The sequence below is a fragment of the Chelonia mydas genome, chromosome 1 (genome assembly GCF_015237465.2).
Source record: "Chelonia mydas isolate rCheMyd1 chromosome 1, rCheMyd1.pri.v2, whole genome shotgun sequence".
NCBI classification, from domain to species: domain Eukaryota; kingdom Metazoa; phylum Chordata; order Testudines; family Cheloniidae; genus Chelonia; species Chelonia mydas.
The window spans coordinates 291,727,090-291,740,402 of record NC_057849.1 but is presented as its reverse complement, the minus strand read 5'-3'; the positions used below and the strand labels follow the sequence as shown (position 1 = coordinate 291,740,402).

At 41.7% G+C, this 13,313-nt stretch overlaps 1 long non-coding RNA gene across 3 annotated transcripts; it reads right to left on the bottom strand.

Annotated features, from left to right (window-relative positions):
• Nucleotides 1-897: 897 nt before the first annotated feature.
• LOC119564792 lies at nt 898-12,964 on the bottom strand. 3 transcript variants are annotated; one of them, XR_006291596.1, is made up of 6 exons: nt 10,800-12,964; nt 9,673-9,718; nt 8,600-8,725; nt 5,066-5,816; nt 4,034-4,363; nt 3,025-3,288 (listed from the first exon to the last, which is right to left on the bottom strand). It is a non-coding gene; the product is annotated as an uncharacterized LOC119564792 (long non-coding RNA). The 3 variants fall into 3 exon arrangements; XR_006291597.1 differs by lacking the exons at nt 9,673-9,718; nt 10,800-12,964 and adding an exon at nt 898-1,467 and having other exon boundaries at nt 3,176-3,288; nt 8,600-9,202; XR_005223636.2 differs by lacking the exons at nt 9,673-9,718; nt 10,800-12,964 and having other exon boundaries at nt 8,600-9,202.
• Between the last annotated feature and the right edge of the window lie 349 nt (nt 12,965-13,313).

Below are 13,313 nucleotides of genomic sequence, written 5' to 3'. Positions count from 1 at the left end.
TGCCCCTGCCTCACCTCCTCCTCCTCCCCCCCTCCTGAGCATGCCGCATCCCTGGTACTCCCCTCCATCCCAGCACTTCCCACCCACTGCCAAACGGCTGTTTGGCAGTGCTTAGGACTTTCCAGGAGGGAGGGCGAGGAGTGGGGATGCAGCGCACTCAGGGGAGGAGGTGGAGAAGAAGCAGGGCAGGGGCAGCGACTTGGGGGAAGGTGGTGGAATTGGGGCGGAGTGAGGGTTGTGCAGGGGTGGGGCTGTGGGAGGGGCAGTCGAGCACCCACGGGAGAGGCAGTCGAGCACCCACGGGGCAGAGGGGAAGTCAGTGCCTATGGATCTTCCAATCTTTTGGAAGTTACCAGAGAGACTTTTGCAAGCCAGCAGTCTATTCCATCATTGCTACAAGCCTGATAAGGACTTGCAATCATTTGTATGTACATGATCTATTAACCATTTTTCAGAGTAACAGCCGTGTTAGTCTGTATTCGTAAAAAGAAAAGGAGTACTTGTGGCACCTTAGAGACTAACCAGTTTATTTGAGCATGAGCTTTCGTGAGCTACAGCTCACTTCATCGGATGCATAGCGATGAAGTGAGCTGTAGCTCACGAAAGCTCATGCTCAAATAAACTGGTTAGTCTCTAAGGTGCCACAAGTACTCCTTTTCTTTTTATTAACCATTTATAACTCTTCCTTAGTAAACTAACTAAAGATTTATAAAGAAGAGTTATAAATGGTTAATAAAAAGAAAAGGAGTACTTGTGGCACCTTAGAGACTAACCAGTTTATTTGAGCATGAGCTTTCGTGAGCTACAGCTCACTTCATCGCTATGCATCCGATGAAGTGAGCTGTAGCTCACGAAAGCTCATGCTCAAATAAACTGGTTAGTCTCTAAGGTGCCACAAGTACTCCTTTTCTTTTTATTAACCATTTATAACTCTTCTTTATAAATCTTTAGTTAGTTTACTAAGGATTGGCTGACAGGGTGATATTCGGATAAGATCTGAGATTCATCTAGACCTAGGGATAGGTGTCTGATCCTTTGGTGAAATGGGTTTTCAATAACCCCTCACTGACTTGGTTGTCTGGGTCATAGCCAAGGACTGGAATGCCTAAAGGGAACTGTGTTTGGCTTCTGGTTAACCAGTGTGGTACTTCAGAAACTCTTTTCTTATTGGCTTGGTGAATCAAATTACAGAATAAGCCATCACCTTTGGGGATGGTCTGCCATATTTCTTGTAGTCTGCCCTGACTGTGGCCTTCTCAGTGTGGTCCATCCCAGCCACCTGGTCACAGGAGTTTCCCACCATTGCTAACAAAGGTGGGGGAAAAAAACAGTGGAAATGCTAATGTAAGCAAGGCTCTCAGCGGCAGATTATGTTGGTCCATGGTCACCATGTTGTTCAGGGCTGCACAGTGGTGAAAGACCCATTGGTTGGCTGCAGTCTCTACACCTTTTTGACTGATGTGTCTTCTAAATGAGTTAACAATATGAGAAATTAGGCACAAATTATTATTAGGGCAGTCAAGCGATTAAAAAAATTAATTGTGATTAATCGCATGATTAATTACACTGTTAAACGATAATAGACCACGACCAAAAAAGAAAATCGACCTTCTGCTAGTGGCATCTGACTCAGATGATGAAAATGAACATGCGTCAGTCTGCACTGCTTTGGACAGTTATCGAGCAGAACCCATCATCATCATGGAAGCATGTCCTCTGGAATGGTGGCCAAAGCATGAAGGGGCATACGAATGTTTAGCATATCTGGCACATAAATGCCTTGCTACAAAAGTGCCATGCGAATGCCTGTTCTCACTTTCTGGTGACTTGTAAATAAGAAGTGGGCAGCATTATCTCCCGTAAATGTAAACAAACTTGATTGTCCCAGCACTTGGCTGAACAAGAAGTAGGACTGAGTGGACTTGTATGCTCCAAAGTTTTACATTGTTTTATAGTTTTGTAACAAAAAAAAAAATTCTACATTTGTAAGTTCCACTTTCATGATAAAGAGATTGCACTACAGTACTTGTATGAGGTGAATTGAAAAATACTATTTCTTTTATCATTTTTACAGTGAAAATATTTGTTAAAAAAATATAAAGTGAGCAGTGTACACTTTGTATTCTGTATTGTAACTGAAATCAATATATTTGAAAATGTAGAAAAACATCCAAAATATTTAATACATTTCAATTGGTATTCTATTGTTTAACAGTGTGATTAAAACTGTGATTAATCACAATTTTTTTAATAGTGATTAATTTTTTTGAGTTAATCATGTGAGTTAACTGCGATTAATTGACAGCCCTATTTATTATTTGCATTACAGTTTCACTCATTGACCCCAATCAGGATTATGTCACCTGTATTAGGCATTTGTACAAACATGGAGCAAAAGTCCCTGCCTTGAAGAGTTTACAATCTATTTGAAAAGATAAGTCATTTCTATTCTCTCACATTTAAAGAGAGAAGAAATGTCAGTCTTGTCATAGAACAGCCCCTCCTAGGGTACTCTCCCGTGGAAAGAGAGGTGCATCTGTCTCAGTTTCCCCTTTATTTACTCATGCAAAGGAATGTCTCTCTCAATAGTAAATTCAAATTCTTTTGGTCATATATAAAATGGGTGAGGCATGATGAGAGAGGCTGGAGCAGTTTCCTCCTTCTCACGGATGATTTTATAATTCTGGATGCTTCTTCTCCAGTTCCTGATTATTTTAAATCTCATCAGGAACTACTGAGAAGAACGAATATATCTTTGGGGATTCAAAGTGAGCGTGTACAAGAAAACACACACACATAAGCTCTTAGATATTCTCCAGGCTTCCACACTGGGGAGGGAAGCCCTCCCTATTATTGAAGTTCTTCTAAAACTGGCAAAGACTTTGGCCCCTAGAGCTAAGCACATGGATAAGCACTATCATGTTTCCATTCCCAGGAGTGTTTTTATTCTCATCCTGCACCCAACTCTCTAGTAGATATGATTGCCAATGAGGGATCATGACAGGGAATACTTAAATCAACTCCTAAAGAGAAAGAGCCAAGAGACTTGATTTATTTGGTAGAAAAATGTATTCAGCCTCCTCTCTCCAAATGTGCATAGTGATTCACCAGGTGCTTTTAGCTAAATATGGCTTTGTGCGCTGGCTTGCGGTGTCCAAAATTACTGAAAAGTTACCTGAAGAGTCATGGGCGGAATAAAAGGTTTTTCTTGCAGAAGGCCACACAATGGCCAAGATCTCACTACAGTCTACGTTGATGTAGCTGATGCTTCTTATAGCGTAATGGCATCTGCAATAACAATAAGGAAAGCATCTTGATTGCAAAACTCAGGCATAGTTACAGACATTCAACAAACTATTGAAGACCTTCCCGTTGATACTCAGTTTTTATTTTCTAACAAAATGGATGAGACTTTACATTTGTTTAAGGACTCTCAAGTGACTGTTCACTCCAACACCCAGGAAATGCCAATATAGGCCTCAGCAACAGTGGTATTATTGGCAGCTATTTTATCCATCAACACAGACAGGCTTTTCAAAGAAGAATCATAAATCTCAGTGCAGGAAATAGTCTAATTCTACCATTATACCGGCATCCCATCCTTAATCAGCTATGGGGAAGTAGTCCATTTGACTTCCCACCCAAGGACAGTAAAACAGTCATCAGCAATCTATCCTCTTTCTCCCCACCATTTGGGGGTATATTATCTCATTTCCTCAGTGCTTGGAAGTCCATAACTATGGACAAATTGATCATAAGTATTGTGGGATTGAGATATTCAATCCAGTTTCTTCCTACCCCACATCCTCACCCATCGTCCCCATCCTTCTTCAGGGACCACTCTCATGAGTCAGTGCTTTTTCAAGAAGTTCAGACTCTGCTCTATCTGGGGGCTGTAGAGGAAGTTCCCATTCAACATTGGGGAAGGGGGTGTTATTCACAATGCTTTCTGATTCCACATTTTAAGGGAGGCCTGAGATCCATTCTAGAGCTTCACAGTCTCAACAAATCCATCAAATACATAAGTTCTCACATTGTTTCTAGCACTGATTAGTCCTTCCCAAGATTGTACCGACTGGTTTGGTGCCCTCGATTTGCAGGATGTCTACTTCCATGTGGCAGTTTTGCCAAGTCACAAGACGTTTTCAAGATTTGTGATAGCAAGCTGCATAATCAGTACACAGTACTTCCCTTTGGCCTGTTGTTGGCTCTGTAAGTATTCACAAAATGCATGACAGAAATGGCAGCCTATCTGAGGAGAAACAGGATCCATGTCTTTCCATATCTGGATGGTTGGTTAATTTGAGGCAGATCCAAACAACTGGTTCTCCACAACATCCAATACATTAGTCTGTCCGAGCATCTGGGGCACATAGAAAGCCAAGGGAAATATGTTAGCCACAACACAGAAACGCAAAATTCACTGGGGCCCTACTCAACTCTACAAATTTGACTACCTATCTGCTCCTGGAAAGATTCTAGGGTATTCCTCAGCTGTGAGCTTCACTCAAGTCAGACCCCAACACCACATTTTGATCCTAAGATTATTAGGCCACATGGCATCAGGTACCTTTGTGACTCAACTTGCCAAGCTTTGCCTGCACAGCCTCCAGGGGTGGCTAAGCTCTGTCTATCGACCAATCAGGCATTCGCTGGACAAACTGGTCTGCGTACTTGCTGCAGTCCTGGCATTTTTGGAGTGGTGGATGGATCAGAGCAATGTGTGCAGAGGCGTCCTGTTCCCTCTTCCATCCAAGAGGATTATAATTGACGTGACTCATGGAATGAGGTGCTCACCTGGGGGATTTACAAACCTAAATACTATGGTCAGAACAAGAAGCAAACCTTACATCTATATACCCTAGTTTTATGCAATTCATAAGGCCCATCATGCCTTTCTCCCTCACATCAGAGGTTTGTCAGTTCAGGTTCTGACAACAATGCAACCATAGTATACTACCTAAACAGACAAAGAGGAGCAAAGTCCAATGGGCTTTATCATGAAGAGATGAAACTCTGGAATGTTTGCATCAAGGAAGGCATTACTCTCTACCCTTATACTTACAGGGCTCCCAGAAACTGTTGGCCAATATCTCAGCAGATTTTTTCATGATCACAAGTGGTCTCTGAAGTGCAGTGTGCTCAGAACCATCTTCTGTGCCTGGGGAATCCTGTTGGTTGACCTATTTGCAATGAATGACAACAGAAAATGCTGTCAATTTTGCTTTCAAGCAGGTCACAGCCCAAGCTCGTTGACTGATGCTTTTCTTCTTTGGTGGGGACCATACCTCATGTATGCATTCCTTTCCACTCACCTCATCCCACAGGTGATCCTCATATCAAAACAAGCCCATGCCAGAATAATTCTCATAACCCCCAGCATGGTTGAGACAGTGCTGGTTCTTGGATCTTCACAGCCTCTCCATTTGGCCTCCTTGGACTCTGCCTACACTTCCAGATCTACTGTCTCAACACCACGGTCAATTATTACACCCAGACCTGAACAGCCTGCACCTTACACCTTGGCTATTGAGTGACTTGATGAAATAGAGAAACATTGTTCTTTGGCAGTTCAAAATATTTTACTGAACAGCAGACAGCATACCACTACATCTGCTTATTTAGCCAAGTGGAAGCATTTTTCAATCTGTTTCAGCCACTGGGGTATAACTGCCACAGATGCTAAGATTCAGGACATTTTAGAGTATGGTACATCTGAAATCATTGAATCTTTCTTTAAAGTTCTCTGAGAGTCCACTTAGCAGCAATCTCAGTTCATGAGATCTCTCAATGGGTGTGGGTCAGGAGGGAAAGATCTATAAAAGCAAAAGCAGGAAACAAAAAGAAGAGAGAGACTAAAATATATTCTATGCAAGTTTAGTACAGTAAACGTAGTACCACCAAGGTCAATTTGTAACCTTTCATAGGAATTAAATAATATTTAGTAATGATGCTTACATCAAATAAATGCTTACATTTCCTACCACCAAACGAAGACGAAACAAGATGAAAACAAAAGCCTAGTATATTCAGACACACGGTCCTTGTTTTATTTGTAATTTAAGAGATTTAAAGTAGTTTACTTGATACACAAATGATCAATCTGATTTTATTAGGACAACCGCTGATTCTACTTTATGGCTTTGTTCCGTTTCTTGCTTCTGTGATGTTCTGGGTCTTGAACCATGGCCTGGGAGTCCCAGGAAGCTGCTGCATCCTGGCCTCCACCCATTGTCTACTGAAACCTGATGGGCCAAGAAGCTAGTAGGACTATAGTCTCAACCAACACACCACCCACGGGATAGCTGATTGGAGGATCACCTGGCTCCAACCTATTCGTCCAACCATGCAATTTAAGGCAGGAGACACAGGAAGTTTGTCTGAGCAACAAGGTGATTTCCTATGGTAGCTGCATTGGATCCTGCTTGTGTCTGCCTCCTGCACCCAAACCTGTTCTGGTCTGGGCTCATCCCTGCCTTCACTACTGTTCCCACTGTACTCCTGCTCTGTGCTTGATCCTTGCCTCTCCTCCAATCCTGCCCTTACACGTCACCTCCAATCATCAGTTACCAGTCTGGTTCTGCCCCTGGCCTCCAACTTCTGACCCTGACTCTGGCTTGACCCTCGGCTCAGGCATTTGGTATCGGACCTCGGCTCTGACCCTTAGCTTCTATTCCTTGTTCTGATTCTGGCTTGTCCCCCTGGCAGTGGTAATTGGCAGTTGACTCTAGTGCTGACCCTTGGCTTCATTCTCCAACCCGGACATCTGCTCCGCCCAATAGACCTGACTCATGCTCTGCCACTAGGCTAAGCCACCTACATCCCAGTCCATACAGCCTCCATCCATTCCCAGGGTTTGCATTTCAGGTTTTCATGTACTGAAAATGGCCAAGAAAAGCCATCTCGTCTCAGCCTAACGTTTTCCCTGTGTGAGTTACAGAATGACATAAATATTCCTGTATCTCAATGACTGAAAAATCAAAATAAAGGTTGTTCTTCCATTATACAGAAACTTTCTTCATGGTAGTGCTCACTTGAAGTAAAAGGATAGTATTCAGTCGTCCATTCTGTGAATGGTCAATATGCTCTACCTAGCCTTGCATGAGGATTAAACACTCAACAACATATTGAAGCTAATCTAATATATTGGTATCATTCCTTGCTCCCTTTGACCTTTCACCACTTCAAAAATACTTTGATTTTTTTTTTTTTTTTTGCTAAACACTTAGTGTTTAATGTACATTACAATGGAAGCAGTGGGGGTGAGGGGGAGCCAGGGTCACCCCATCCCAAGGAAAGCAGCTCAGCCCCACAGGACAGTTGAGTCAGTTTAATCAGCCTGTTGTTAGGGGGCGTCAATGTCTGGGAGGCAGCAGAGAGACCGTCCAGCTCCTCGGTTTATGTACATCATATAAAACAGAGACACATGGTAGAAATGGGTGACCCTACAAGGGATTGGAATAAATGGCTGCCCTAGAGTGGGTGAGGTGTGGGGGATGGAATGGGCCTGCGGAGAACCCAGGAGCCCTGGCTCCCAGCCCCTTGCTCTAAGCCACTAGACCCCACTCCTCTCTCAGAGCTGAGGATAGAACCCAGGCATCCTATTGGATATTGCAGGGGTCGGCAACCTTTCAGAAGTGGTGTGCCGAGTCTTCATTTATTCACTCTAATTTAAGGTTTCGCATGCCAGTAATACATTTTCATGTTTTGAGAAGGTTTATTTCTATAAGTCTATAATATATAACTAAACTATTGTTGTATGTAAAGTAAATAAGGTTTTTAAAATGTTTAAGAAGCTTCATTTAAAATTAAATTAAAATGTAGAGCCTCCTGGACCGGTGGCCAGGACCTGGGCAGTGTGTGTGCCACTGAAAATCAGCTTGCGTGCTGCCTTTGGCACATGTGTCATAGGTTGCCTACCCCTGGGATATTGGAAAGTAATCCTGAGAGAAAGTGGTAGACATCCATAAGAATTTGATTACTGAAGGGATGTAGTTTCTTTGACCAGTGTAAGAGGTGAGAATAGGCTCATGCTTAGTTGCTATCGTCCCTTCAGAAGGGTCCCATCCTACTGTATTTGTATTATACATTTACTGTTGTTGCTAAGCATGCCTTCTTAAAGAGTAAATTAGTGAGTACTGACCATCCACCATACTCCCATACTGATGTCCTTCAAGAAACAAGCCTCCTGCAGTGATATTTTGTAGAGTAGTTGTTGTCTCTGCAGCTGCTAGTAGAATCTGTCTTGTACGATAGCACTATTAACACATACCATCTTAATTCTACCTGACTCTTCCATTGAGGTACTTCTTATCCTCCTGTGTTCACCTATCTTGAAGAAGTTCTTCCAAAGTCCCCTTTCCCTTAAAAATCTTACAGTTGTTGTGACATCTTGCTATAAGAGTGGATACCGCTACATGCTATAATGCTCAAGAGGACGATTACCCAGGTATCTAAGCTAGTAAGGTACATAAACAGAATTGCTCTTTTTCATTTCTACTTTAAGCTGCTTTTGTATAGTTATAGACATCTAGTTCTTTCAAAACACATCTTTTAGTAGGTAGGAATACAGGCACTGTGGTTTAAATGCCAAGGCTACCTGTACTTTTGTTGAGTAAGTCCTCCTTTCCGGCCCATGCTGTGGTGAAGGGGGTAGTTTTGCATATATCTATCAAGAAACAGCATGCAATAAATATGTGGCATTCTGTTTCCTGTGTTGCTCAACCTGTAAGAGTGAATTGTATCTTAGGAAAACAATTTTACATAGTTAAAGTATCCATTATCCATAGGAATTGCTTCCCAACTGGAAGAAATAAAACTAAAAATAAGCTATTAAGGTATGCATTTATTAAGGTAGGGCTTATGTGTATTCTTTTTGTATTTATCATCAACATACTCCTTTTTATTTTGTTTGCTATATTGTTTGATGCGTTTTTCCTCTTGTGCATATTTTTAGTTGCCATAGGAACTTTCCTATTTCCTGTCAGCTGACACAACTATTTGATACCATTAACTGTATTAAAGGGGGTTGATTCTGGCACTCTAAAAGCTGAGAAAGGCCTGAGCTAGGCAAAATACACATTTCAGTTTTTTCCATTTTTTGTTCCTTTATTTCTATCAACAACATTTTCTTTAAAAAGCTTTCAGAGTAGCAGCAGTGTTAGTCTGTATTTGCAAAAAGAAAAGGAGTACTTGTGGCAGCTTAGAGACTAACCAATTTATTTATCTCTAAGGTGCCATAAGTACTCCTTTTCTTTTTAAAAAGCTAATTAGCATATTAACATCGGGAAATGCTGGCTGTTTCTAGTGGCAGAATATAGATCCTTTCAGTCTTGTTACTCTTTGTTTTGGTCTAAGTTTCCCTCCCACTATGAAATATATAGATATTAAATATAATATTTTGTCTATTTGGTTTGTGGTTTTGCTATTCCTCACTTCCCAGATATCCACATGTCTTTTTTTCCCTAAAGGCAAATTAAACTCTGCTGTTGAAATTAACAGAGTAAAGACAAACTCTGCCATTAGATCAAAAGCCTGCAAAGATGTTACTTTTTTTTAAGAATACCAACTCTCCCCATTGCAAATACTGACATTTGTAACAATTATATTGTTAGAAAACAGTCGTAAAGCAAAAAATAAACAATGACTGGCATTACCTGAGAGTCACCTTACCTTGATTTGGGTACTGCCTCCTCTGTCTCCCATTCTTCTATTATTTCTAAAATCTCCAAAGTACAGATTTTCCTCATGAATTGATACTGTATTGTGAATAATAAAACATGCTCAACAGGACTAAAATTACATTAACAGTTTTATCTGACTGCAAACACAGTATAATCAGATCCATCTTTCTGGGAAAAATAATAATTTATTAGGAATGTTTATATCATAGAATCATAGGACTGGAAGGAATCTAGAGAGGCAATCTAGTCCAGTCCCCTGCACTCATGGCAGAACTAAGTATTATCTAGACCATGTAATTAACAGATCATGAATCCTTTTCTACAAATTCATGCCTTTCACCGATTCACACCTACCTTATACAGAAACATGCAACTTGGAATGGACCAACCACTGAATACACTTATATTTATAACTTTAGTTTCAGTTGATAACTGAAACTAAATATGATATGATAACTAAATATAAATGATGTTATGATATCATAACTAAATATAAATATGATAACAGTGTCTCATTCAAAGCCAACTAATGTCAATGGGAGTTTATTCCACTGACTTCAAGGGGTTTGGATCACTAACATAGAGCGGAAGAGACAGACTGTGCCACCTCTCTACTCATGAAATTATCCCCTCTTTGTGGGGTCTCTGGAGGGCTGCGGTACCAATCTTTGTTTTGAACCAGTCCCCAGTAGCATACCATTTGTACCATGGCTGAAGCAAGAACTGTAAGTGCTTAAGCTACTAATGCTCTACGGGCCTCAACTGCTGGTGAGTCCCAATAGGCAGCTTGCCAACTGCCCTCAGCGCCATGTTCCTAATAGGGCCAGACACCCAGCCTCCCCACCACCTGCTGAAGAATATTCTCTTTCTGATGGACTAGAATCATAGAATCATAGAATATCAGGGTTGGAAGGGACCCCAGAAGGTCATCTAGTCCAACCCCCTGCTCAAAGCAGGACCAAGTCCCAGTTAAATCATCCCAGCCAGGACTACTGGCTTCCACCCACTGGAGAAGAGCAGCTGTGAAGGTGGTCAGCTCACCACTTGGCCATGGCAACTCTCTCTCCTGGGGGCAGCAGCCACCAGCTGCTCTGCCTCCTCAGTGCAGTGCCATACCTTCTCCTGTGACTTGGTCCTCCAGCCAGGTCACTTCCAAATCTCTCCCCTTGCAGGGTAGTCCATAAACAAAACCAAGGGGATTTAACACAAACAAACTGAGTTAGTATGAGAGAGGTGGAAATGCTTCTGTCTCAGAGGCTATCAGAATCAGGTCCTCTGTTCTATCAGAGAAAGACCTTCAGGCAGTTGCTGTTGGGAAGGTCCCTACTTTTCCTCAGCTGTTTCCTCAGGACTTGCAAGTTAATAGTCTACTCTCTTCCCTGGTCTGCTCACCAGTGAGCTGTTCTGCTTCTCTTTTAACTCCTCCCCCAGTCTGTGCATCTCTTGCAGGTGTGGCAGGGTGGGGAAGGCTGAGCCCAGAGCAGCTCCTTAACCTCTTGTTGCCTGTGTGGGGTTTGTATATCCCATCAAAAGCACAGTTGCCACACTGACCTATTACTGTTCAGCAGATTAATCATATGCCAAGTAATACCTTATTCCTCAAGCAACCCTAATGACTTCAATTGGACCCTGAAATAATTAATTATTAGAATGTCAGTGCAACAAGGTTATATAATATGGTTCTGCTATTTTAGTCTGATTTAGTCTGCTATTTTAGTCTGATGTATTAAACACCTATTTTTTCATTAAGATTATCAAAAAACTTTTTTTTAACCTAACTGGAAGTTTATTCTTTAAATAAAGTTTCTTTCTTTATAACAGGATGCTTCAGAGAGAGAGTGAGAGAGAGCGCGAGCATGCAGGTTTGCCTCATGGAAGTTGCATCTATTAATAGAGAAGGTATTTAAGTCGGCTCCTTCATGGTAAGGCTGCTTTTGGGAGCCAAAGACTTTAAATGTTATTGTATGCATATAAGTGGCAAGTTAGACTTAACCAAGCCAACAACTTTCCACACTAGAAATTTTTTTAAATGACTTTTCCAAGGATAACTTGAATCTTACATTTAGTTATCAAGACAATAAAATATGGTTGTCACTTTTAATAAATTAATTGCATTGTACAGTAAGTTGGTATGTTTTAATTTCTTTTTCAAAGACAAGCTACCAATCTGATCTGCATTAAAATTCTGGGTGTGTACTTATTGGTGTGTCCAATATTGGTGTGGTTGAAAAGAAATCCCAGTTCAGTTTCCTGACCACAGAATGGCGTTTTTAACCCATATTTTACTTCACGAAAAGGACGTGTTTCATTAGCAATTTCCTTAAAATGTAGCTCAGTATACAACTGCATGAGCCAAGCCATGGCAGGAATTCAGGAACATAGCAGGCGAGGCAGACAAAGCATCTACAAAGAAATGAAAGTGGAAGGCCAATTTCCTTTACATCCTCTTCTCGAATGCTTTGGCCAGGTCAGTCAATAAGCAACAGGATACACATGGATGGGTATCTGAACAGCAAGCTGACTCTTCTGGGCAGTGAACTTTTTTTTAATAGTTCTGGGTGGAATATCACAAGGTTTCATGACAATTAGATTTGAGCAGTTAGAGGAGAGGTGAGCAGAGAGGAGTGGCAGCAGCAGGATCCCTGTGAGAAGAGGGAGTTATTAGGAAGCTGAATTCAGAGTATGAGAAGAACAGCATCAGGGAGCTGAATGGACACAGAGCAAGATGTTGCGGGGTGAGTACACCCCATCTCCCTTTTGAGTGGGGCAAGGGCATTGCAGCCCCATGGCGAAGTCCAACTGACTGCCCTTAACCTCAGGGCACCCTGGCCTAGTGGCCAGAGTCAGTATAGGTGCCCTCTCCCCCTGTCAAAGCTGATTCTCCACTCTGGCACTTCAAGTGCAGAAGGTGGGGGCCCACAAATACTCTAAAAATTAATACTGGCCACTCCAGGCTGGTATTAAACTTCCAAGGTTACAGTTTTTCTCTGATCTTGGCTGGGTAGATGCTGCCACCACCCAAGTGCAACCCCTTTTTTGAGAAACCAGAAAGGCACACTTGGGAATTCTTTCCTGTGGGGTACCCCCAAGCACTTTCACCGCCCCCCCACCCCCTCCCCGGGGGGAAGAGCTGAGAAAGAAAAACAAAGGAAATCAGCTGTTGCCCCCAGCTAATTAAACAACATGCACAAACCTCTTAGGACACAGAAAAAACAATTCTGTTCTGTTCTTGAAAAAGCTAAGTTTTATAAAAAACAAAAAGAAAGAAAATACATCTGGAACTTAGGCTTTTTGCTAGATCTTAAAAGAAACAATTACAAAAATTAAGCATCAAGATAGCTCTCTTGAGGTTCAGCTTAAAGGTTACAAGCAAAACAAAAGCACCTGGGATTAGCACAAAGGAGTCCACAAGCCAATAAGAAATAAAAGAAATAAACCTAATCACGTCTTACTAGACATTTCCTAATTTACTTACATATCTGGGGTTTCAGGTATGAATTGATGGTTTTTCATACCTGGCTTAAAGCTTCTCACAGCATAACTGCTCCCTGTTCCCCCCTTTCCCGGAGAACAACAACATGCAGACAAAGGAAAGATTTTACCCAATTTTAAAAAGTTCTTGCCCTCCCA